This window comes from Podarcis melisellensis, assembly GCF_964234715.1.
Source record: "Podarcis melisellensis genome assembly, chromosome: 9".
Lineage (NCBI taxonomy): Eukaryota > Metazoa > Chordata > Lepidosauria > Squamata > Lacertidae > Podarcis > Podarcis melisellensis.
This window is the reverse complement of record NC_138541.1, coordinates 41599643-41625994: the sequence shown is the minus strand read 5'-3', so window position 1 is coordinate 41625994 and position 26352 is coordinate 41599643. Positions and strand designations below refer to the sequence as shown.

Genomic DNA, 26352 nt, shown 5'->3' with positions numbered 1-26352 from the left:
GTACCTGTTGCATTATGGAGCTGTGGCTTTTGAATCACTATACCGGCATGTCCTACTAAATTTCATTCACACCAGTGGATGTGATGCGACACAACAACGAAGCAACTTTATGCTGGTATACTGTCCCCAAATTTCATCACTTCACCCCCACAATTTTCTGGGTTAATGGGATTGTAAATGGATTTTTTTCTGGAACAAATGAATACAGAAGCGAGTGGTAAACTTCTACTATATTCCACTGGATTTCTAAAAGTGGCTTTTACATTGTGTGAAAGCTCAAATATAATGCAGAAATTAATAGTTAGGGAAATGTGAAGGAAAGGAAATAAACTACGGTGCGAATCTAGACAAAGAGCTGCAGTGAGGTCTACATCCCTAATGACAGTAGAGATATTTACATGCTACAATCTGTGTGGACAAATACTAGTGCCACACACATTCACATGTAACATTTAATGACTATATAGTTTGTGCACCTGCATGCCCAATACTTGAAATGTATAAATCTACCAGTGTACAATATGTCTGTGTTCATTGTAAGCAAGCCTTGTATGCTTACAATATATGTATTTGTGTGCCCATTTTGGTTGCATTCCTGCATTAGGTTAGTTGCTGCAAAAAAACATGGGGAGACTTGCAGCACCTTAAAGACTAGCCCATTGATTATGGCATAAGCTTTTGTGGACTTCCAGTCCATGAAATCTTATGTCATAATAAATAGGTTAGTCTTCAAGGTACTACTAGGCTCTTTCTTGTTTTTTCCCTTAAAAGAGAAACGGAATACGTAAAAGTTGTGGTTTCTATAAACAGAAAGGTTTCTAAACAGAAATAGGAGTATAGAGTTTTATAAACAGAAACAAATATTCTGAGACTTAAGTATAGAGAGTGCTCATCTAGAAAGTGTATTAAATGCATTTCTATTTTTTCTGGCAAATTCAAAGTTTTGAAAATGAAGTATGTTTAGTGTAGCTATTCAGTATGGTTTACATGACCCTATTCACTTCATGGGACTGAGAAGTCAATCAAATTCAATTTAGGTAATTTATATGGATTGTGTTTGATCAACTTAATTACAGAAGTAATTGAAACAGCAAATGAATTTTTCCCATATGCGTGTGAAGCTATCAAGTCAAAAGGGATAAACCCAGAACAATCTCTTCATTATCTGTGTCAGTGACGCCCAGATCTATCATTAGTGCATTGCCAGGAGGAGAAGTGGAGAGCTAAACAGAACAGGGCCACAACTGTTAATGCCACCATAAAAAAGGAAACCCAGTATTATTTTTGTAACATTTTTCTTTTGAATATTGTAATGTTGTAATGTTTAAACAACTTAGTTATTCAGAAGATTCAAAGATTAAGAAATAATAAATTCCTCTTTCCCTTAATAGGAGAAAGGGATGAAGCTCAGTGGCAGAGCATCTGCTTTGCTTACAAAAGGCCCCACATTCAATCTCTGGCATCTTCAGGTAGGGTGAAAATACCCTGAAACCCTAGAGAGCCATGGCCAATCAGTTGAGGCAATACTAAGCTAGATGGACCAATCGTCTGGCTCGATATTAGGCAGACTGGTTCTGAGGAACTTCAGTGGCACACATCCTTGCTAATATAATTTGGCACTTTTATGTGATTTAATTGCCTTGGTTCTGTGTTCACTCAATACAAATCCCAATTTCCTCCTCCATGCCAATCATCTTTAGCCAGACGTTTTGGCTTCACAAGATATGAAAAACCAAACCCTGATGAACTGTGGGTGGTTTGCTTTTGGGTTTGTTTGTTTTTTTAAAAAAGATATAAGTTATTTCCCTCTCTTTCTCTTTCAGTCTGTTGCTAGGGGAAATATGGGGGGGGTGATACACAACTCGCTGAAAGCATTCTGCAAATAAAACTGGTCATTACATAGGACTATCAAGATAAATCATTTGTTCTGTTCTTAGGAGGATTTTCTTCATGACAAGGCACAGCTGTCAAAGCTTCAGTAGAACTTGACTCTTTTTGGCAGGAAGAAAAAGCCACCAAATGGCAGTCTGCAGCTTGCAGCAGTTTGAGGAATGCTTTCCAACTGCGGCTCTCGATTGCCATAGTCAGAGCAGACATACTGGAGGAGATCCAGCTGAATCAAAAAGAAAAAAAGAAAAAGAATCCCTGAGAGATTTTTTAAAAGCAACTTACAAGTCAACTTACTTATTTTGAGCCTGTCAAGAGCCACAGCTGGCTCCCACGGTGATTTAAGGGAATGCTGCTTCAGAGATTTTGCAAATCCTTCCTCTGTGCCACTCCAAAGTTCTGTAAGGACATGGAATGAACCTGAAAACCAAGCATGTGATAATTCAGAGACAGAATATACTGACATGTGCGCTGTTCTAACAAACTGTTCCAAGACCAAAATGGCTTCTGAGAAATTCAAGCACAGGACAGTCTTTGGCACCCATGTGCATCTGAGTCAGAATTCACCAGAAGATTCTCTTTCCATCCCCTCAGTATTGAGGGTTGTAGATAAAAATGTACTAAAGATGTTCTGCTCTTGAGCTGATTATACGCTATGCAGAAACAGAGACCATGAGCTGAAATTCCTAATACCAAGTATTGCTTGTATTTTGGGAAGGATTCCACACACACACACACACACACACACACACATGGCAGATCTCACAAGCAGATCTGGGTCTTTGCACATTAGCTTCTGCTAAACCCCTTGACATTTTATCAGGAAAAAAAAGTGGCAAAGAGATAAGAGCACAGGAAAAGCCATTATGCAGCTGATCAGCAATTGATTTAACTAAGGCCTAATTCATGCATACCTCACCATAGTGGTATGGCTGTTTTATACCTCCTTAGCTGTATCTCTCTCTGCAGGCAGCTGAGGAGGAACAAAGGTGCTTACTACATTTCTGGACTGAAGAAATGCCTCCCCGGTTCTGTGCCAGGTGCCTTGTACTTGCCTAAATGCTAACAACACCATCTTTTATTTCCTGTGTAAAAACAGCAGATGGCTATCTTGCATGAATCAGCTCTCAGAATAAAGGTGCACATGTTGGCTGTATAAACACAACAAGCTTGTATTCCACTTTCACTGATGGCCCGTTCAGCCCGCACCCTCCCAGTACTTATCAAAAGAGTGGTGAGTGTGGCAGACTAAAAGTGGGCCTTAAACTTGCAAAGGAGATCAGGGTTCCAGCATGTTTAATAGATGGGTGGAAGAAGAAATTTCAGCAGATGCAGGCTTTCTGTAAGGCAAAAAGCTCCAGCCAAAATTTTATTAAACTTTCAGAAGGCCTCCTTCTCTCTGACACTCACACACAGGGCTCCTCAATACAACCTGCTTATACAGCATTCACAGACTCTCAGAAAAACAGAGTTGAAATTTAGAAGGGACCCAAAGGGTCATCTAGTCCAACTCCCTGCAATGCCACAGCTATCCCTGGGTGGGCTTGAGCCTTTTGGTTAACAGCCAGACACACTGACCCATTGCGCCACCTGGGGGTCATTTTAATTTGCTTGCACAAAAGTGTACATGGTGGTTAGATTGTGTTTGTATGGGATGTAATCCACTGGAGCAGTCAAGTATAACATTACCTGTTTGCTAGAGTGGACATGCAGGGAATGTTGGTCCAGCCAGTCAAACTTCCTGTTACACCTGGCTAGAGCATCCTTTCTTTGCATGTGACCAGTAGGTGGGCATGACCTTTCCAGACCTGGTAAAGGCCAAGTCACATAGCCACCTCCCTTCTTTTTCATCCTGCCTGCTTCCTGCTACACTTAGACTGGGTTACCTCCCATATGGGGTAAAACTATTTGTACTTATTTGTAACTTTAATCCTAAAGCCTGTCTTCAGGGATCACACTGTGCTCCGCCTGATCGTGAGTATAGTGGTACCTCGGGTTAAGAACTTAATTCGTTCTGGAGGACTGTTCTTAACCTGAGGTACCACTTTAGCTAATGGGGCCTCCCGCTGCCGCTGCGCCTCCTCCGCCTGTTCTCATCCTGAAGCAAAGTTCTTAACCCAAGGTACTATTTCTGAGTTAGCGGAGTCTGTAACCTGAAGCGTCTGTAACCCAAGGTACCACTGTAAACTTCTTTTTGTTACTTATGAATAAGACTGTTGTGTCTTTATTCTTTTAGGAGGGATTCAAGGGATATTACCAGGAACATATCCCAATCTGGGCAACCCAGATTGAATTGCTTATTATCTTAAGAGATTCCAATGAGTCTGCAACCAGCTTCCTGCTGTGTAATAGGGGAATGCACTCTGCTGTATGAAGAAACTTGCTAGCACGAGTAAGGAAGGATAATATTAATCAATATATCCTCTCCTGTTACCCACAACATTCCCAGAGTTTGGTCTTTATTGAACATTCGTTCTGATTTGCTTGAAAGGTGTTTACCTGGCTGCATACAAACCATGCATTTAAAGCAAGCGCGTGCACACATACATCTTGAAAAGAATCCTGAGACTGTAGTTTACACTTCACAAACCTGCAATTTCCAGAACAGTTCTTTTGGGGGGAACTGTGCTGTATCGCGTGTACACAGCCCATATCTTCCTGTGCATCATTCTTTCAGCCCACACTGTTCAATACATTTCCCCATCACTTTCCAAACTGCAAAAGTCCAAGTTTTTAAGTGGATTTGATTTGCAATGGTGGCAGAGCCCTTTAATGCACCTTAGCTGCGCAAACGTGAAGTTCTGGTGTGACTCCCTCCCGCAAAATACTGACAGTTTGGAGGCACTTATGGATGCTTTTCTTGGGAAACAATCTAAAAGAATGCCTATATCATCTTTCTTTTTGTTCACCTTTAGTTATCCTATCAAAAAGCAAAAGCAAAAAACATAGTAAAAGAATAGACGGCAGACGGGAGAGAAAAGAAATGCAGTTATGTAAAGGTTACTTCATAATTGTACCACCTAGCATTATATATATCTCCCTGGAACATCAAAACAAAAAAGCCAAGAACAGAGTATCAAGCCCATCTATTACCTGAGATGACAATTCCTATGTTCCCTTGCTTAGTGAAATAAATCAAGACATGCTGGTGTTCTCCCTCGTCTGAGAGATGGGAAATACGTGAACATACACGGCCATTTGTCATGTGTAAGCAGAGACAGATTGGTAAGCTTGCCTATTTCCCCTTTTCTATTGAGAAGATTAGTTTTAGTGGTCAGGAGTTAGGTCTTCAGCAATGCCACTGCTGAAACTACTGTTTCACTGGTCAGTAATACTAAAAGTGTTCCTGCCTTCTTAGTGGTACATTGCTACTGTGGGTTTTTTTGGGGGGGGGGTTGTGGGATACGGTAGAATAATCAGTCACCATGACACAGGATGGAACCCTAGGCAATCATGCTAGGCTGGAAATGGCTGCCATCCATGGTCACATAGTACTCTCTTCCCAGGTTCCACACTGCAGATGTTGACATTTGTTAGGAGCAAAAACAACAGGCAACATTACCTGGCCTTACTAAGATGAGGGCCTGAAGCATAGCGCAAAGTTGCTGCCATGGCCGGGAGCGAGACAGTACTGAGGCAGGTGATTGAGGTGCTGAAGCTGCTGCTGGGTGAGGAGAAGGGGAAATGGGGGCCTTCGAGGCAAGGGGTTCTACACCTTTGTGGTGCAATGAAGGCTGCAGGCACCCTGGTCTCTCCTGCAGCTGACTGGCCTCCTTGGAAAAGCTATGCTGGGGTGGGTGTGGCACAGCAGCACTCACCCAGAAAGCCCATCAGAGAAAGCCCATCCCTCCAGGGTATCCTCTTTGGCCAGTTGTACAGGGTGATGTGGGAGTGGCATTGCTTTTTATTAGCCACCCATATTTTATACCTTTGTATCCCACTCATCCTCTAAGAAGCTCAGGGGTGTACAAAGTTCTCGGGCTCCCCTGCTGGTAACCCGCTGACAGTACTGCAAATGGTACTAGTTACAATGGGCCAAAGGTCAGGCTGAGTGTAAGGCAGCTTTCTACGGTCCTGTTTACATTCAACCGGAACCATGAGGACCAGAAGCTTGCTTCATTTTTTAGGGAAATGGCCACAGTTGTAGCTGCTCAGTAGCAGAGCACCTGTGTCAGGTTTGATTCCCTGACAACATATGCAGGTAGGACTGGGAAAAGACACCCCACCTGAATTCCTGGAGAGCTGTACTGCCAGTCAGAACAACTGAGAGGAGCATGTCGCAACTTAAAGAATAACAAAATGCCAGACTAGAGACAATATTGGGCTAGCTGAACTAAGGGTTTGACTAAGGCACCTTCCTATAGAAACTTTAAAAAAACTCCCCATGAAGTGGTAAGAAGCATTGGGGGGGGGCAGGGTAACATCTATGAATGGCCAGAGCAAGACAAGGATCTCAGAAAAACTAAGGCTCCAGTCGTAGCCCCACTTAACCTGGGAATATGCCCTATTGAATTCACAGGTACTTACTTCTGAATTGATATGTTTAGGATTACACTGTAATTTAGCAGGGAGAGAACAACCTTTAGGTGGGAAGAACATAACAACCCTGTTAGATCTGACCAGAAAGCACACCTGCAGAAACCCCACAAGCAGGGCTTGTGGGAGAAAGCTGACTCCTGCTCCCCAGCAGCTGTTGCAATGGGTGCCCCTAATTTCATCTGCGAAGAATCGGAGGCTATGGAGGTTAGATCATATCTACCCTCTGTTGAGCATTTTTTCTGATTTGTTTGCAGGACAGTTATACAACAATAAGCATCCATCCCCATTTGCTAGCAGAGTGTTTATACGTCTTCCCTTTAATCATTCGCTGGTTCCACACTTCTGAATTCATGTCCCTGTCATTGTCCTAATTGCAAACAGTTCATTTTTATAATGGGGATCGTTGTGCTTTGCTGACAGAGCTCTTAATTGCTCAAAGCGAAATGTCCAAGTGTGTTCTTGGATCATGCCCAGATAATACTGACAGTCCGGAGGTGCCCTAAATTATCTAGATCAGCTTAAACAGGGTAGCCAGGTACTATGGACCTAAACAATTGCAGAATTAAGATAACCAAGCCAGAGATCAGTATCCAAGGCAGCACCCTATAATTTCAGGGCAAAAAGACAGATAAGATTAGGACAGACTGGGACCAGAAACAGCCGAGGAAGTCATAGGACTGGGACAGGAACAGAGGAAAGCCAGAGGTTGAAGCATCCAGTCACAATATCCAGGAACGATATCTATTAAAGGCTGTATTCCAGGCATCCAGGCCAGTCATGGCAGAAATACAGATGACACATGAGACATGACAAGAGAGTAAGGATCAGAAAAGTTTTGTATGTAAGCGATAGGAACAATTTGACAGAAACCATCATCTTTGAAAACACACCCCAGGGACCTTTGAAAATTCTGCTAAGTAACTATGATGGAGACTAGCAATGAATTGTACAGGGTGAGTGAAATGCAACATGCATCTCTCTCTCTCTCTCTCTCTCTCTCTCTCTCTCTCTCTCTCTCTCTCTCTCTCTCTCTCTCTGTTAATTTCTAACATTCTAAAATGACTCCATGCCTAGAAGGCAGGGTCTCAAAGAGCCCATTTCTGAAACAGTGTGAAATCATGTAACACCAAATTATACAGGCTTTCTTTTGTTCCTTTTTTGTGGAAATACATTCACACTTTAAAACTTACTACAATCCATTTCATCAGGTGCATGGAGTGTTATCCTGAATTGCAGGTAGGGGTCAGCAAATCTCAGTTTCTCATTTTTCCAATATTAAATTCCATTCTCCACATTACTTTGCTCTTTTTTTAAAGTCCTCATGAAAATTCATCAGCATTTGAGTGTGAATTTCTTATAATATACACATTTTTTATGTAATTCATCCCAATATACATTTTTGCATGTTCTTTTAAACAATGTACAGTTTTATGCACAGTTTATGCTTGCATGTGCATTTTTTGTACACATTACTTGGCTGGAGAACAGCAGTGCAAAATTCAAGTACGGTAAGTGTGACTTTCAAAATATTGCTGTGTTTCAGTTTACATATTGATTTAGAAAGTGTGAATTGGGTAGGTTCACCTTTAAATGTGAAATGAATTTTTCTTCCCCATCCCTAATTGCATACACATATACACATGATGCTGGAGGATTGTAACAGTGAGGTCAAAAGGAAAGAAAATGCAGAAAAACACAGGTGATAACTCACCCTTGAGGGCTTGTTCTGGGGTGTTTAGACTCAGGTACATGTGTGTATCAGCTGATATACTGAGAGTTCCTAGGGATGCTGTGTGTGCTCCGTTCTGTTTGCTTGCATTCCTGGGCTGCCATTTTTGAGCCACTTCCCATGTGCTGTCTCTGTGTACACTTGCAGTCCACACACACCTGAGAAGGGCAGTGGGGGACCTGCATGTTCACAGGTGGGCACAATTCCTACGGTGATGCTAAGTTGGCTTTCGGTGCTTCATTGGCTCATTTCCATTCCACTGGGCAGCTGCCCGATCCCAGGCCTTTGTGGACAGACTCTGGGTCTGGTGTAATTTATGCCAGGTTGCTGCACTTGGGGCTGTTCTGTAAAATAGCTGCCATTAAAAACATTTCACAATGTCTAATAGCCTATTTTCTAAGCAATCCTCACAAACGGAGTCAGACTCAATTATCATGTTTCATTTATCTGTTGAACTTTCACCTGAAAAACATGTTATACTCCCCTGAAAATTTGAATCCTCTTATCAGCTGGGATTTCCTCTTCTTAGCTACAAACCCTTCTTCCTTATTCACACAAATAACCTTTTAACCCACGCAGAATGCTGCCTTCTAGGTCAGTACCAAAAGGTTCAGAGGCCAGGAGAAGATCAGAAAACACATTTAGATTTATCATTATCAAAATCCTGCAACCTTTGCTGTTCTTTCCAACTTTTCTTCCCTTTGTTATATAAATGAACCTTCTGTTAACTGATGGTATCCTTCTGAGACATTCCGCCCAACGACCCACTTCAACTGTTATCTCAACTCTCTATTTCCACTAGTACTCTCAGCTATCAGATTTCATGCAAAACATATAAAGATGCTCTCCCATATTTCTCCTTTCACTGCCAGTCTAGTCATGACATGGGAGATGCATGATTAAGTTATCCCACAGCTTTTTAAAAAGAAAGATTAATAGGCACCACTGCAGTGGACCCTGAATCCGATTGAACCATGCTTCTGAAGTGGTGCAGAGGTAACTTTTTGTCTTCCTATTTTCCTGATTAAAATTGGTTCTGCTTCCTGCAGGGGAAAATAGCAGCTTTGGGAAGCCATTTTGAATGGGGAACGGATACACAGCGAGCAAAGCTGAAACTTCACACGCTTCTAAGTGCCACACTCCCAATCTGATTCTGGTCCTTCTTGGCTACTATTAATCCTTTTAAAACAACAACAACAGGCAAGCAGAAAATCCACAGGAGATTCTAATTACCAGTCTCCCACTCCACATCTAGTTGCAGCCTCAGTAACAATTCATCTCGGCTTTGTGGTGCCTCTTCTAAAACCTTGATGTGTTATAAATGGTGAACATAACTGGAATCTACATGCTGCTTCTGTTTAAACACTGCATTCAAATACAACACACAGATGCTCTCTTACTTTAAAAGGACACCCCAGAGAGCCTTTGTCATTTGAAAAGTCCTGGGATTCACAAGGCTGTAATCAGAAGAGCTGATATTGCCGCTCTTGTTGGACTTCTAAGCACCTCTGCAGCTATCAAGGGCTGCCAGCCAGAATCTTCTGAGCAGCTCACAATAGGGGTTGGTACCAACAGCTGGCCCTCCACTATTGCCCCCACCTCACTACTGGTAACCTGAATTTTCCATTTAAATATACTTTCCTCTATTTCTAGTGTTCTACACCAAATAGGGACGGGCAAATCTATCAGTTTTGTTTCTCTCAGTTTCTTTCTCTTTTTTCTAATCTTAACTTCACATTTCCACATCAGTTCCCTTTTTTAAAAAGAAAGAAAAGTCCTCATTAATCATCAGTTTAGCATTTATTAGGGTCAACTGTAAGTCATAGAATAGTGAGCTGGTGGAGTGGTTTAGCATGCACAACTCTTATCACACAACTAAGTTTCCTAGTTAATCTTGGACCAGTTATTGCTTGAGCCTAGCTCTTCTAATAAAGTGGTCATGTGCCGGGCCGCGCGCTCTCAGGTTAAAAAAGCAGCAAATGCTGCTGGCCATGTGCTCTGGCACTGAGCTACAACCCTCTGAAAGTTCCAGAAGAGGAGGTCAAACTACAAGAGAAATTATTGTTCAGAAAGCTGCTTTCATTATTCTTTCTTCTTACATGCTAGAGGTTCAGAGAGGGGAGTCAGCCTTGTTTTGTGGGATACTGCCGGACCTTTTTCTCAGCAGATCTCATCAGAACTCAGTTCCAACACTCCTCAGGTGGGCACCATTGCCATTATAAGAGAACAAGGTTCATGGTGAGTTCTGGCACCTCTTTTTCTAGAAAAACAGCAGTGGATACTGCAGATCAACCCATGTTGAGTTGTGCTTGTGGAAGTGAAGTCGCTCACAGAGATTGCCACACACTGTTCAGCCAGCTTGCTTCACTGCTAGAGGTCTTTACAACTGCTGAGCCAGGGCTTTTCCAGAGTTGAAAGCGGAATTCAAATAGGAGATTCACGTGGCACTTGGAATAGCATTATATTATCCAACAATACCATCCTGAGAGCAAGATGCTTCTCGAATGTTTACTCACAAATAAGTTCTGTTCGGCATATCTGTCTATTATATTATCTATTCTATTTATCTGTTATCTAGAGTGTCCATATTCTCCTTTCCAGGAGGACCTCACAGAGAAGTTTACATAGGATTATTACAACAATAAGCATCCATTTAAAAAAAATAAAAAAATTAGAATGGGGAAAAACAACATCTATTTAGAACAAGTTGTTACTGCTTCTTCTCCTTAGGACAAGATGATCCTTCAGATGTTCTTGTGGTGGAAGTTGAGGGGGGAGGGCATAGGTCTTTTCTAATCTTAATTAAACATTTCCTGTTTGAAGGTCTTACCCATTATATTGTTTCCTGTTGACAGCATCTGGGAGATTAGTGACATATAGACTGTTAATTGCCTCTTGAACAGCCTCTCTTAATTGCTGCAGCACCAGTTATTTCTGTACCCTGGAAAGAAGGGACTTTTAAATTACTAGTATCTTTAGAAAAGAATGTATAATAAAATAATTATCCGGCTCTAAATAGGGAAAGGAGGGGAATTATAAGGAAGCACAAAGAAGCTTACAATTTTTAAAAATCATATGAACAAAGTTACCAAGAGTTTTCACCCTAAATCTGTTCTGCGGGAGCATATTCCAAAACGGGGTTGCCACCATGGTGCCTGTGACTGCAAAGGCAGCCTTGATATCTTCTCCTGGCACCCATAATATCTTCAATTGCCACCCCACCCCGCACCACTCACTGTCCTCTTGAAGGTGGTGAGAGTGGTTACCGTACTTTTCTTTTCCTTGGAAAATACGTAAGACTGAAAGAGGAAGTTGTAAAAGTGACACTCCTGTTTCAACTCAGTGCTCAAAGCAGGGGTGAAACTAGTCTTTATTTCACCTGGATCAAAGAACCACTTTGGCACACACACACCATGAGCATTTGCACACACACACACACACACACACACACACACACACACACACACAGGATTGGAGCCTCAATGGCGTGCCTCTGGAGGCTTCACCCCAGGGCAACAAAAACAAAAACCCAGTAGCACCCCCTCCCCAGCTACAGCACTGCTCAAAGTGCAGATGACTTCTACAATATTCAACTTTTACCCAGATCCCTTGGAAGAATGAAGTGTCTGTGTGCATACGTTCACTCCCCCTTAAACTGCAAATATAGCACACAGGTTCCTCTCTGGAGCTTGTTAGCAGTCAATATATTCATCTAGCTTGCTTTCTTTTTTTACAGTCATAAGGTCATAAAAACAGACACCATCAAAAAGGCTTGTTTGACTGTTGATTACTCCATCTTACCTTTGCAACATCTTGTGTTGTGTACCCCAAATTTAAAAGGGCAATCTGCAGAATTCTCAATACATTCCACTCAAGGTCAGAGTATGAAAGAAACACAGACCTCAAGTAAAGGGGGAGGGGAGAATCCAAGCTACCTGCAGTTTTCTGCTGTCATGCACTTTTGGCATGATGAAAATATATTTTACAAATGCAAGTGGCCAAAGGTCATCCAAATAAAGGAATTGGTTTCCCCACCGCTGAACAGCCCAGTGCCTCTTAACATCAATATTCTATCTTCTCAGGCACAAATGAAGAGCTTCTTCTAATAAAATAAGCTGTGAAGCCAATTCTGTGTTGCTATACTTGCACTAAGTCAAACAAAGCCTCTTCCCCATTTTTGAAATTCAAAACCCATCCTTATTTATTCTTCAAAATAATTTTGCTATCCATTCTTCACCCAAAGCCCAGTTTTCATTTAACAAAATTTAAGCATCATTTGATTGCAGGAAAACCTCTAAGCAGTTTGCGGAAACATTGAAATTATTTTTTAAAACCAGTTTTGAAAAATTAAAAACATTTTAAAATAATTAACATTAACACTAAAGGGGAATGGAACACCACATCTGTGTACAGTGGTACCTCAGGTTACAGACACTTCCGGTTACAGACTCTTCTAACCCAGAAATAGTACCTCGGGTTAAGAACTTTGCTTCAGGATGAGAACAGAAATCGTGCGGTGGCAGTGGGAGGCCCCATTAATTAAAGTGGTACCTCAGGTTAAGAACGGTTTCAGGTTAAGAGCGGACCTCCATAACGAATTAAGTTCTTAACCCGAGGTACCACTGTAGCGGGCTTAGGTTTGCCTAAATAAAAATGTTTTAAGCAGGTGCCAAAAAAAGTACAGTGAAGACACCAGCCTGATGTCAACAGGCAAGGAATTCCAAAGTTTAGGTGCCACACTAAAAGATCAATTTCTGATAAGTGTAGAATGAGGGTTGTGTGGCAAACTCTTATCTTCTTTTGTAGTACCAGAATGCTTGGATATGTTCTGAAGGAAAATATGGGGTTAAAAGTGCAACTCAAGTATTCCTGAAGCACCAGAGACCAATTATATCTCTCAACTCTGCTGTATATGGAGTATAATGGATTTCCTTAGGTGAAGAGGCACATAGTTTGGGAATGTGTGATGCATCATTGAACCGCAAGTAATTTAGAACTTTGGGATGGGGATTGTAACAGAGGTTGGAGCAATTTGGCAGAGGAGTGGTAGTTGAACGCTTCTGTGCGTAACGGAGGGGAGCTGAATTAATTGAATGACCACTTTCTCTGGACAAGGACTGCTTCTCCTCTCACTCCCTACCCATAATACTAAGATGAGCCCCTTATATTCTGATGTATTTCAACAGTGCCACCTAGAGGGGTCTGTGATTCTGCTCCCCCTGCAATGAACCCTGAAGAGACCGCTACTGTTGCTTTGTTTCTAAACATCTATCCTCAAGTTAACCGTTTTAAAACGAAGCCTAAGTGTAAAGAACTGCCAAGCTCATTTGATACATAACTGCAAAGTCATTAAGGAGGTGGAATTAGCCTCCAATCAAATTTCTAAATGGTCAGCTAGACCACTAGAAAAGGTGAACAGGCAACCACAATGGAGCCTAAGTGGCCATTTTCCTCCCAGGCTATAACTGCATTGGATTGGAAATTGTTTTTACATGTATTTTCATTGTTGACTTTTTATTGTAATTTGCTTTGGGATGTTTCATGGGATTCATAAATGAAGCAGATAAACTGAAAGAAGGATAAAGATTGGAACCGGGGGGCTCTGGAGGTCAGCAGTGGGAGATGCTTAACTCCTGGGCTGCAGGGGCTGTATGCGCATTTCATGCATAGCCACACAACAGCAACCCACAACTCACAAGTAGAAAGAGGCATGAAGTGGATGGAAGGCTCATTTATTGCCTGTGGCTCTCACAGGGTTGGACTGAGTCCTGGCAGAAGATTTGTTTAAGCGTATCAAAGCATTTTGTGTTTTCCACCCTATAGGTTTTTGTGGCATCAGGGCATAAAGAACATTTTTGGAGTTGAACTGCAGAAAATTCAAATGGAAAAAAAACCTTTGCAGGTCCCTATCTACTCAGTCAAGATGCACAGCAAGAAAAGTTTGCATTCACCACAGGGGTAGCTGCTACTGCATGCTTAAACACACACAACACTCCTGCCTTTAGTTCTGTAGGCTTTTCCATTTAAATGGTGGAAATTGTACCTTGCAAATCTGCTGCTGCTCCGAAATCTTGACCTGAGCAGAACAGCAGGCCCATCTAGGCTCCCTGAAGAACCATACCCAAAGGGCAGGCACTGCATACTTTTCTTACAACTACTTCTCAGAGTCTCTTGGGCAGCTTTCCAACAAGTTTTTAAGATTTCTTATAGTCCTCCCAAGGCACCATTTCCCCCCTGTAATCCATCAAGCAGAAAGCCAGTAATCTAATTGAGATTTCCAATGGTTGTAAATATTTCACTGTAATAACACAGGTCACAATTCATTAGCCTCACATCATTAGCTCCAGCACTTAATATCAGCAGACCTCATTTTTCATTTTAAATTCAACACCTTTGAAACACCTGAAGTGTAGCAGTGACCTCTAAAGTACATAGATGGAGAGAGCGATTCAAGTGGTCGCATTGTTTTCAAAGCCTTCTGCTGCGGAAGGATAAGTTGTGCTGCTATTCTCCTGCTGATTATTATACAGATAAGGAACTTTTCATTCTCTTTTCTTGTTAAATATTTGCACATATCTTTCAAGAGCATAAACTTGAACTGAATCAGCTATTAATCAGTTTCTAATCCACATGTTTATAGTTCCATGTAATCCTCACAGGTACTATCATAGCAGAATTATTTGTTGAACATGCAACAGTGGGCAATTGCTCCACTGAAGTACATTTTTCATCTTCCCAATTTTCATTGTGTTGCTCGTTAAAACAAGACACTCAAGACATGGGCTCATAGAAAGATTCTCAGCTCTGTAAAAGCACATTTCCAACCTCACTACTCCCCGTTGCATAAAGGGAAGATTGATTCCAGAGCCCAATGCAGAATTACATTTTGAAACATGACAATTATATTAATGACTCAGAGCCTGCACTTGGTTATGACTGACTCTCACTGTTGAAAATGTTAAGCATCGTAAGTGCTAGGCTTGCTGCAACATGAGTGAAGATCATCGGAAGCAACTCTCCACAACTTTTCAGAGTGGACGTGCCATTAGCTACTCATCTGGTTGCTTGTAGTGAGTGAAGATTGCATCCAGGTGAGTACAGAGCCTGTCGTGTGCTCAACTACCAGAGTGCTGTACTATTTCACACTGTACTGCGCTATAATATTGCACATGGCCCTTACTCCTCCTTAGATTCCTACATTCCTTCCAGCACTACAGTTCTATGATTCTAGAGCCAGGCTACACCAATGATAGATCACATACTAGAACTAATATGGGAACATAACACTGAGGGGATTGTATGAATGAATGGTCCCCCATAGAAAAACACACACTGCCCATTCAAAACTAGATATACCAGAATAAAGCTAAGAACTTTATCATTGTAGCTTTTCCACAACCTGAAACTGGCAAGAAGCATTATTAGTCAATGATTTCACCTGAGCATCCAAAAGCAACACCAAGAGCTAAGAGAGAAACTACTTTGCATTGAATAATGATCATTTCTAACCAACAAAAGAGTGCCTTAAAACAATATATGCATTTGTATTGTATTATTTTTTGTAAGCCACCTTGGAGCCAATTCTGGATTGAAAGGCAAGATAGAGCTCAAATGAACAAACAGATGCAAGATATTTTGTTTTATTTGGAAATATAGAAAAATAGATTTTGTACATCTCCATTTCCACAAATGCAGTGTCTTGATTCATACAGTATTGCCTTACTCTGCCCTTTCAAGACGGCTGTGTGAACTGTCTGATATCATAAAGCAGAAAAAGCTCTTCTCTGAGAATGAGCACTCAAATCTGACAGGTACTCTCTGCAAGCGTACTGCGATTTTACGGCATGAAACCACAGAGAACTTGGGAGTCAGCTAATGCTGCCAAATTGTTTTGGGCTTCCAAATCGTGAAGCTTGTTCTCAATTTCGGACTTGGCAGTGGTTAAATTAACCCTGTAAAATGAACCTCAGAAAACTCACTTTACTCCATTAGATTGGTTGCTGTCTCCCCCAGGAAAATCTCCCAACATCCACAGACTGTAACCCAAGCAGTAAGTGAAGACGTCATAGACACAGGGAGTTCTCCCATTTCTGATCTTAAAAGCACAGCAAGCATATCTGGAGGACACCGAGTATTAACTTCAGAAATGACAAGGACTCCCATAGCTCAGCCCCATATGCAATTGGTGGGTGAACTGTTGGAAATTTCAAGCCAGACAGAACCAGTTTGCAACAATGTTGGCTCTTAACACACCACACACTGAAAGCACATTTAAAGCACAAGACTCCTGCCTGCCTTCCAAAGAATCCTGAGAATTTTAGTTTACCCTTCACAGAGGTATAATTCCTAGGAGGAGGAGGTGGTGGTGGTGGTGGTGGTTTTGTAGGGAGTCATGTGCTTTTAATGCAAGGTGTGTATACAGCCATTGTCTCCAAAGCTCAGCATATTTATAAATCTGTAGATTTTGCTGTTTGCAAACAAGAATGCCAGTTTATAAGGCCCCAAATAAAACAACCAGATGCTTAGGAGATATTTCACACGCTTTATCTGCTGCTCACCAATATGCCAGGAATTCAATGACATCTTCTCATGTTTGTTTGTTTTTTGGTGTTTTTGAACCTCAACAATTTTGGGGATTTCCTTTAAAAAGCCAAACAACTTTTGGGGTGTCCTGGTTTTTACTTTTTGAAATATGGCAACCCTAGGGAAAGTACAATATCTTCACTACATAAAAGTACAGAGATCCCTTAATATAAAAAATAAAAATGTTTTTTTAAAGCAGAGAGATCCAAAACTGCAAATGGGACAAATCTGCCCTAAAGTTCAGGCAATACATGATTCATGTCAGAGGCAAGGAACTGGAACATATCCATGTTGAGTCGCAGGTTTATGACAGGAGAGCAGATGAAAGCAGTGTAACTTCTACCCACGAATTAGACATAAAAGCTTTACCCAAATGTTAACACAGTCTGAAATCACTGCTCATGAGATATTAAAACAGGATGAGCAGCTAACCTGTGAACCTCAAAATGTTGTACTCCAACTCTACTTCATCAGCTGCAACCAGCATAGTCAATGATCAGTGCTGATGGGAGCTGCAGCTCAACTGCAGCTCTCTTGGCAGGAATAGGAAATGGCCAATTTTTCTTTTCCTACCATTATCCTTATTTAGTATGGCAGCCAGTGGCCTTACCATCTAGTACAATCTTCCTACTGGATTTTTATTTTATTTAGTTAGTTTTATTTATTAAATTTGCATACTGCCCTTGGTGGGACATGGGTGGCACTGTGGGTTAAACCACAGAGCCTAGGACTTGCCAATCAGAAGGTCGGCGGTTCGAATCCCCATGACGGCGTGAGCTCCCGTTGCTCAGTCCCTGGTCCTGCCAACCTAGCAGTTCGAAAGCACGTCAAAGTGCAAGTAGATAAATAGGTACCGCTCCGGCGGGAAGGTAAATGGCGTTTCCGTGCGCTGCTCTGGTTCGCCAGAAGTGGCTTAGTCATGCTGGCCACATGACCCGGAAGCTGTACGCCAGCTCCCTCGGCCAATAAAGCGAAATGAGCGCTGCAACCCCAGAGTCGGTCACGACTGGACCTAATGGTCAGGGGTCCCTTTACCTTTTTATACTGCCCTTCATCAGTCGATCTCAGGGCGGTTCACAACATAAAAATACAAGATTAAAAACACAAAATGTATAAAAAAACCAACAACAAGAAGAAAAAAACCCAATAACTTCCCCACCCCTTCCCACTAATACATTTAAAAGGGAACATTTTCCCCTGGCACCTAAAGGTGTATATAATGAAGGCGCTGACCAAAACCTCCCTGGTTCGTAAAAATGATCAGGTGCACTGCTATACACTGTATGGTGCTTTTGTAATATTTGCTTTATTTGCAGATATGCAAGCAGAGGAGAAGCAAATGCACACCACCAGTAAATTCACCGATGCTGTATCAGATCCCCAGGGAGAAACTAGCATGGCTCCCCATCTGCCCCCACAGCTGCAGCTCAGCTTCAATTAGAAACTCTCAACTCTATGGGCTTTTCAAAACTGCAAAGTGTACTTTTGCCTTCTCTGTGCCCTACTGTTCTGCCGGAAGGGTGTCACTTTATCCAAAGTATAATGGGCATCAAATTTTTAAAGAGAGGGGGAAAAGAGTTTTTGCTATCAGCAGACCATCTGCCATCTTTATTTATTTATCGGTCGATTCTTAGCCCACCCTTCAGCAGCTAGTGGGTGAAGTCACTCAAGAGTGAATTAAAATAACATTACAATGAAAGCAGAAAAAAGCCTTGTGAGTCTCTTGTGTGGCCCCTGATATTCAAGCCAATTTTGCCACTGCCATCCTTTCCCTCTACCTAGTTTTGCAAAATCCTACATTTCCTGCTTTCTGGCATTCATCATGGTCAGCTCTCTGTGAGCTGCTTCTGGAAGACCTACTGACAGCCATGTTCTGTGGGCTGACCACAAAAAAATGCTTGCCTATACAATGAATGCTATCTTCTTCTGCCCTCTTTAATTGTCCCCATTAAAGAGACAGGGAAATTGAGGTAGCAGCATACTGCTATGCCCAAGGTGACAGACATTTCTAGGAGCTCAGGGTGGCAATTTTGCTTCACAATGGTTTTGTGAGATGCACTAGACAGAGTGGCTTACCAGAGAAGCCTCCCACAACCATATTCATCTATTCACTGAACACAATCAGTACTCCACTAATGTCTGGTCACTTGACAAGGATTTGTCACTTGTAACAAAAATGACTGGGGATTAATAAAACAGCTATGGATTTAGAAGGCAAGTCTCTTAACCAAGGGAAGCTGTAGATGGCTATGCCATCCTTCACAATTTTCATTTAGATAAAATTTCAGTAGATAAAACTTTAACTACCAGCAAGCTTCACTGATTTTCTGTTATCCTTTCTCCTCCAAATCGGAAGCAGATATTGAATTACATAACCATTAAAAAAAAATACCTTGACTTTGTTGTGTCCTAGCAGCATCCTTATCAATGAAAGAAAGCAGTGCTTTCAACATTATTTCTTAGATAAAGGCCAAAGTATGTTCTTTCTGCTTGCCCTGATAGAATTTACAGCATGCTACTATCCACAGGATTTCCTACACAGGTTTCTAAAGCACATCTTCCATATCTGAAATGATGCATAAACCATACATTTATACATCACCAAAAAAACCAAGGTGCTGGCACTCATACTTTGATAAATTGTAAAACGCCTCTTCCATCCCTCTCCTCTTCCTGAACCCACTTCTCTCTGTTAAATTTGTGAGGAGCTTTTAATTTTTTTAAAAAAGATGGTAAAAATAACACATACATAATAAAAATAAAAATGTTTAACAGCTTATAAGATGACGTTTTATTATTTTGAGTTGTAAAGAATTAAAAATTACAAATAGTGCAAAGGGGACCAGTCACAAAATTACCAGTGTCTGTTATAGAGGGCATGGCCTAGCACAAATTTAGAGCGAATTGGAGCATTGCTGCTTGCCCCAACCCACCTCATGGTTACCATGGGGTGAGCTCTATGTCCTGCTGGCCCTGTTTCTGGGAATCACACACTATTGATTTTCTACACACCAAGCTTAAATGGGGCATATAAATAAACAGTAGCAGAACACATGCAATGCTGTTGCTATCTACTAACAAGAGAAGGTAGAACACACCTTGGCACCAGGGAAAATTTACACAGAAGCCAACCACATTCTCTCTTGCATGCACACATTGTACACATACAGATCGCAGACACACATGCATCTCCTTGTCTCTCTCACACACACACTTCGCCTATACACAACCACACACATGTAGCTCCCTCCCTCTCTCTCTCTCTCTGCCCAAGTGCATCTCTCCCCTTCTTAGGGACCTCATACATAAATTGGAGGAGGAGGAGGAGAAAAAGTAGTACTACAAGAAGAAGAAGAAGAAGAAGAAGAAGAAGAAGAAGAAGAAGAAGAAGAAGAAGAAGAAGAAGAAGAAGAAGAAGGCGGCGGCAAAGGAGGCACCCACTGCCAGAAACATGCATGGATAACCCCATTGTTTGTCCCTTCCCTCCATATTATTTTAAAAAAGTAACCCCCTGTGGAATGAAAGAGGCAAGTACCTCTGGCTGGGAGGCAGCCTGGTCAAAGATGCTGGTACTCATTCCAGAGCATTCCCCCAGAGAAAAGGTTTGTGTGTGTGAATTCTCTTCTGTGCTGCCATTAGAAAGGGACCAGCTTTCTCTGCAGCAGGCGTGCAAATATGGATCTCCGGTTCTACATTGTTAATAACCAAGTGCAATGGAAAGATAAAATGTGCATCCCATCTACTGAAATCATGTCTCCAACCATCTCTAGGACTCAGCTACATTAGTAAAAAGAAGTGACACTAGATGGTGCTGTGGAGCTGAAATTAGAACTCTGTGAAATTTTCCATTGTGAGCTTTAGGGTTCCCCACCCCGAGCATTTTCAGAGCATTTTTTTAATAGCTGTGTAGATGCAGCCCTGGTCTCATTTTTACACCCAAGTTCAGTTGTGCAGACCCCAGATTTTGTTTTTGTCCTCACCACCACTAGTTAGGCTGTCTAAGAAGAAAAATGTTTATCTGGGTAAGCTGGCCACAGTTATACACGGTCTGTTAACCTCCCAGCTTGACTACTGTAATGTGTTCTACACTTGAACTAGGACTACACTTGAAAATGGTTCAGAAACTGCGGCTAGTGCAGAATGCTGCTGCCAGAGTACTCAGTGGCATTTCAGTGTGCACTCATACAAACACCTATTCTGTGGCATCTGCATTGGCTGTCTATATGTTACCAGGCCCAATTTAAAGCATTGAAGTTTATGTACAAAACTCTGAGAGACTTGGATCCTGGGTATTTGAGTGTCTCTGCCCTTCCCAAGGTTTAAGGCTGGCTGAAGGGGTATTTCTTGTTGTCCCATCAGCAACAGTTGCATATTTTGTGGCATCTCAGCTGTCACAGTGGGATTTTCTTCTCCTAGAATCACAGGTGACTGATTCAGAACAAGCTTCAGGAGAGTCTCAGGGGCCAGACAGAGAGGCCTAGAAGCCACATCCCGCCCCCAGACATGAGGGAACTCAACCCTATAGTACGTTGTGCATACTCTAACAGTGTCTTCACTATCAAAGGCCCCTCAGTAGTCAAAATATAGGCTGGAATCTCTCGCAACTGCAGGAGGCTCACACTTTCCATCCTAGTGTTGACGGAACCCTCAAAAAAAGAAAAGAGGATCTAATTTACAAGCTCAATACATGTGGAAATGCTCTGGACTTCTAGGGCCATTTATTCGCTGGAGCGCAATGAGATCAATTCACATCTGAAAAAAGAGGAAAGGGAGAGAGAAACAGCCTCTGAGTTAATAGGCTGTAAAGGACAAAAGTTGAAAATTAAATGTTATGGCTTAAGCAGTTCAACATCCAGCTCCTCCATTAGGGAAATAAAGCAAAACTCCTCACAGAGGAATGGAAGACAATCTCTCCTCTAATAGTGCAGAGTTTTCTCTGCAACATGAATTTGAGCTATAGTGCTTGATGTTGTGTGGCGATAAAGAGGAAGCAGCAAGAGCCATCAGGAAGGAGGGCGTAAATGTGGTGCTAAAGAGAGAGGAGGAAATCTTGGTGTCCACACACTGGCTCATTAGAACTGGCTGTGTTTTAACTGCTTTTCAAAAAACACCACAAAGCTAGGAAGAGCCTCCTTATTTAATTCCAGGAGCAATTAAGGAAAGGGAAACACAGGCCGGGCGACTGCAGACCGCTCATTACATCTGCTGTGCCAAAGGGGGCATATTTGAAATGTGAAGATCAGATAATTTATAAATGTAATTTTGGATATCAAGGACAAGAAGGGAGCTGAAACAAGATTAATGGAGGGAGCATCTTCTGCACAGCACTATTTTCGATATTTTTAACAGGCCAGTGTTGAAAGGTGGCGCCTCGTGGATCAACTTCTCATAAAAGCGGTTTTTATTTAGGCATAAGGCAAGGCTTTTAAAATATATTCCACAAAACACTTTGATTTAGTAGTCGCACACATTAACATCCTCCAGCAAGACTTTGCTGCTCAGGAACCCCTGGCAGTTTTATTTGTTGATGTTATTTATATATGGCAAAGCCGGTGTAGCAGAAGCCTCCGATTCATTTGGAAACTTGAACTCTCTCAGCAATATAACGTACAAGGCAGCAAGGAAACGGGATATCTGAGAGCAAGAGGCTTCCACTCTCAGTCCTTATCTCAACAGCCCATTATGTGGTAAAGGGCTCAACCTTAGCTCTCATTTCACACTGTGAATGCTACATAAGCAGAGGTGTCGCATATATAGTAAGCAGAAGAGGCAAGTCTCAGATCCTGCACATAACAGATGTGCTGAAATGCATGACCTCTGCTTCCTATAGAGAGGGGCAAGCTCTCTCTGCAAGGGTACCTGAGAAGGAATTCTAAAGTCCACCTAGACATTACTTCTCCAGGGCCAACCAGCTGGTAAGGACACGCAGAGCACAGATTCACAGAAAATAACTGTGTGCAGCCAATTTCAAAGGAAAGCAGGAAGCACCAAGCAGTTTAGGACTCAGTGGTGATGGTGATGACAGAGACAGTAAATGCTGTCATGGGCTAATAATTGGGATTGGGGTGGAGTTATTTACAAGACTGAGGGGAGTGAGGAAATAGACTCTAGTCCAGGGCATCTGATCCTATTTGCAGGCAGGGCCAATCAATCAATGGAAACTGTCAGCAAGTCCTGCTTTACAAGAAACAATCAGGAGAGCACTTGAAGACTCCCAACAGTTCTTTTGTAGCTATGTGTTTATTTGTCGTTGCCCCCACCTAATGTCACATATAACATCAGGTGTGGGGCAGGTGATTGTCGTGTGGGGAAAAGAGCCCCATGGACCAAATAAGGATCCTTGCCAGGCCTAATATCTCCCCATGGGCTAGAAGTTTCCTGAGCCTGCCCTAGACACATGAGATTTAAAACCCATTGTTATCAACATATCCAGGAAATCTCGCCTAGTTAGCACTTCATCAGAACGTCTGCAAACCAGTGGCTTCAAAGCCAAGGCACTCCGTCACCTGATTACTGATCAGAAGAGCACCATATTAAAAATGTATTTTCTCCATCACTGCTAGGCTTGTTTCTCTGAATATCCACCCCCCTCCCCAAGTCAGTACTGCTCTTTTCTTTAGAGTGCTAGAATTTGTTTAGGTGTCACATCTCCCTGAAGTCATGTTTCAACGATAGCATTTCCACATACAGCAAGAATCTTTTTTATTAGCTCTCCTTTTGTGAGCTAATAAGTGTAGAATTCTTCATATTTGCTTCCCTCGGTTCTTTCCTCCATCCTCTCCCCCCTCCCCCATATCCTGCCTCCATGTATGGCATCTGGAACAATTTCAAATATAATTTCACTCAATTTCCAGAAAAGTAGGAGACTAAGCAGATGTGTCAAGCATCTGGTATCCTTGTTGGGGTCTGGATGACATTGCCAAATAATTTATTGTCTAAGCTTTTACTTGTAAAAATAAGGATAAAGCTGCTCTGCGGGGGGGAACTATATAGGCATCAAAGCCATGACTCAGCTGCAGGGAGGATACTCTAGGGCACTGTTTGAGTTCCTCCGTCTGCAAGGACCATTGAGTGTACTAGAGGACATAAGTCTGCAAAATACACAACTTCCCATTCACAGAACTGAATGGGGCAGTTTGCATGCATAGTGGAATACAACACAGGACTCCTGAACGGCGGCGAATCTCTTCCCGAGCCTCCAAGTGAACAGCTTGAAACTGCAGTTCATTTCACCTCTATAATAATTGCCTCTAAATGAGAAGACATCATTTTAAATGGGACCATTCACTATTTCACTAGCACTATTTTTTAGCAGACAGAGTGGCTCAAAGACAGAATTGAAATCTGTGATACAGAAAAGGATAGGCAAATGAGAAAAAAGATTCAAAGGCAGCATCAAGAAGCAGAGGAAGGAGGGTGAGCTAGAAAAGAAGGAAAATGATAGTTACTCTGTCTTAAGGAGGGGATTTGTTTGGATGTAAAATGTCAGTAATAATTTGAATTATAATTCTATGCTATTTTATTTCACTTTTTTTTTTTTGCTTCCTAGGGTCTCTGTTACAATATTTTCATCTGCATTATCTTCAGATTCAAAGCTTCTTTCACAGTTGAGCGATGTCATTCCTAAGTATCTTAAAATTTGCATTTTACAACCACATAGTGTACTTGGACTGCCAAAACGCTTCCGAAAAGGTACCTCACCAAAGGAGTCTGGGTAAGCTAGCAGCCATGGAATAAGATGAGAGGTTCTCTTGTGGGACGGGAATTGGTTAAGTAGCAGGGAGCTGATCCACAGAATCGACATTCTGCTTCAGATGTACACCCAAGATTCTACAACAGGACATATATAATTTTAATACATTTTCTTCTTTGCACTGTACTTTTGTTCCATTTCTGCTTTCTGCACCATATTGAACAACAGAATAGTTCGCTTTTCATCTCTCTCAATCGAGTTTGAATAATTTATAATGGTCTGTACATCTAGCATTTTCCTAGTGGCAGTCCTGGTTCACAAAGCAGCTTCTCCTTTTTCTCCTTTCCTGGAATTCCAAAGTTCCTTCTCTTCTTTATTAAGAAATCTCTTAGATGGCAGCGCTCCCAGGCAGTAAGCTTATATCCTTGATTTGTGCCCCACTGTCACACACTGATTGGCCATGTCAACAATGCTGGGACACGTATGGACAAGTTTCTCTCTCTCTCTCTCTCTCTCTCTCTCTCTCTCTCTCACACACACACACACACACACACACACACACACTCCTTTAGGCTACACAGAAAATGGCAATGGGGGGGACACCCACATTTCTTCATCCAAATTAATATGACTATTCAATGTATCGTTTCCAAAATTGCAGATGTGTTCAACTGATTACTTTCTTTATAACTGGTTTTATTTTATTCTGGTTAAAAAATGCAGGTTGAAACACTTATGCCATAGTAGTGCACCTCTACAATGGCAGAACTCTGATCATCCCCACCACCAGAGGGTCTCTGCTGCCCCATCTTAACTGCATCTAGCAGCATGCATTAAATATATGAGGGAGCCATATTATTCCATGACAAGTCATTGCTTTTCATTTTTGACTTGACAACATGAGAACCATTCATTATTATTTTATAAACCTTATAGGAGTCATATTCCCTTCCAAGAATCAAAGACACTAAACAATTTTTTCTCAAATGCTTTTTGAATAAATAATAATAATAATAATAATAATAATAATAATAATTATTATTATTATTATTATTATACCCCACCCATCTGGCTTGGCTTCCCCAGGCACTCTGGGTGGCTTCCAACAAAATATTAAAATACAGTAATCCATCAACATTCAAAGTTTCCCTAAACAGGGCTGCCTTCAGATGTCTTCTAAAAGTCTGATAGTTGTTTTTCTCTTTGACATCTGGTGGGAGGGCGTTCCACAGGGCCAGTGCCACCACTGTAAAAGATTTTAAAGATATCACAACTCCATAAATTCTCCATTATTTTAATTCTTTAGCCCCTTTAGTTTGTCCAGGGTATGGGTCTGAACACATACCTCCCATATTCAAAGGCGCATTTGTTTTCTCCCCAAGATATATCCTCCACAACTTTTCAGTCCCTGTATTATAAAAACAGGAGGCTATTTATAAGAACAGGGTTTGCAGATATGGCAGCTTCAGGCACACATGCACCTTCCCAGACACCCACAATGTCCTTTCCTAGCCCTTCTCCCTGCTGAAATTAGACTTGAATTCTATAAGCAGCCAAGAGAACAGATTGTGGTCTCTGTGCTATGTTGTGCTCACAACAGTTTCTCCGGTTTGCAAATGTGCCCCACAGCCCAAAAAGTATGGTGATCCCTAGAAGAACAAGACCTTTCCAGCTTCTGGAAACCTTATAACTGCATGGGCTATTCTGCAATAGTCAATCCAGTGTGAATCATCCTGCAGCCTACTCAGAAGTCTGGATACACAGTGACTTCAATGCTATGCGCCAGCTCCATTCACCCAATTTAAATTTTACAGACTAGGGTTTGGGGAAGAGGGGTGGGGGCTATACTATGTATATGGGAAAAAGTAGTTTTTGCACAAATGACAGAAGATATTTGCAATAGTTTTTGGCACTTAAAACA

At 41.7% G+C, this 26352-nt stretch overlaps 1 long non-coding RNA gene across 4 annotated transcripts in view; it reads right to left on the bottom strand.

The window, feature by feature from the left end:
* The window catches only part of LOC309378246, a 221306-nt gene that overhangs the window by 155131 nt on the left and 39823 nt on the right, over positions 1-26352 (bottom strand). For 3 of the 4 annotated variants that reach the window (XR_014171937.1, XR_014171938.1, XR_014171939.1), the window contains 2 exons: positions 10986-11096; positions 2185-2307 (listed from right to left, as the gene is read on the bottom strand). This is a non-coding gene — a long non-coding RNA (uncharacterized lncRNA). Of the gene's footprint in view, positions 1-2184; positions 2308-4680; positions 4808-10985; positions 11097-26352 lie in introns of all 4 variants that reach the window. The other variant, XR_014171936.1, reaches the window with a different exon arrangement.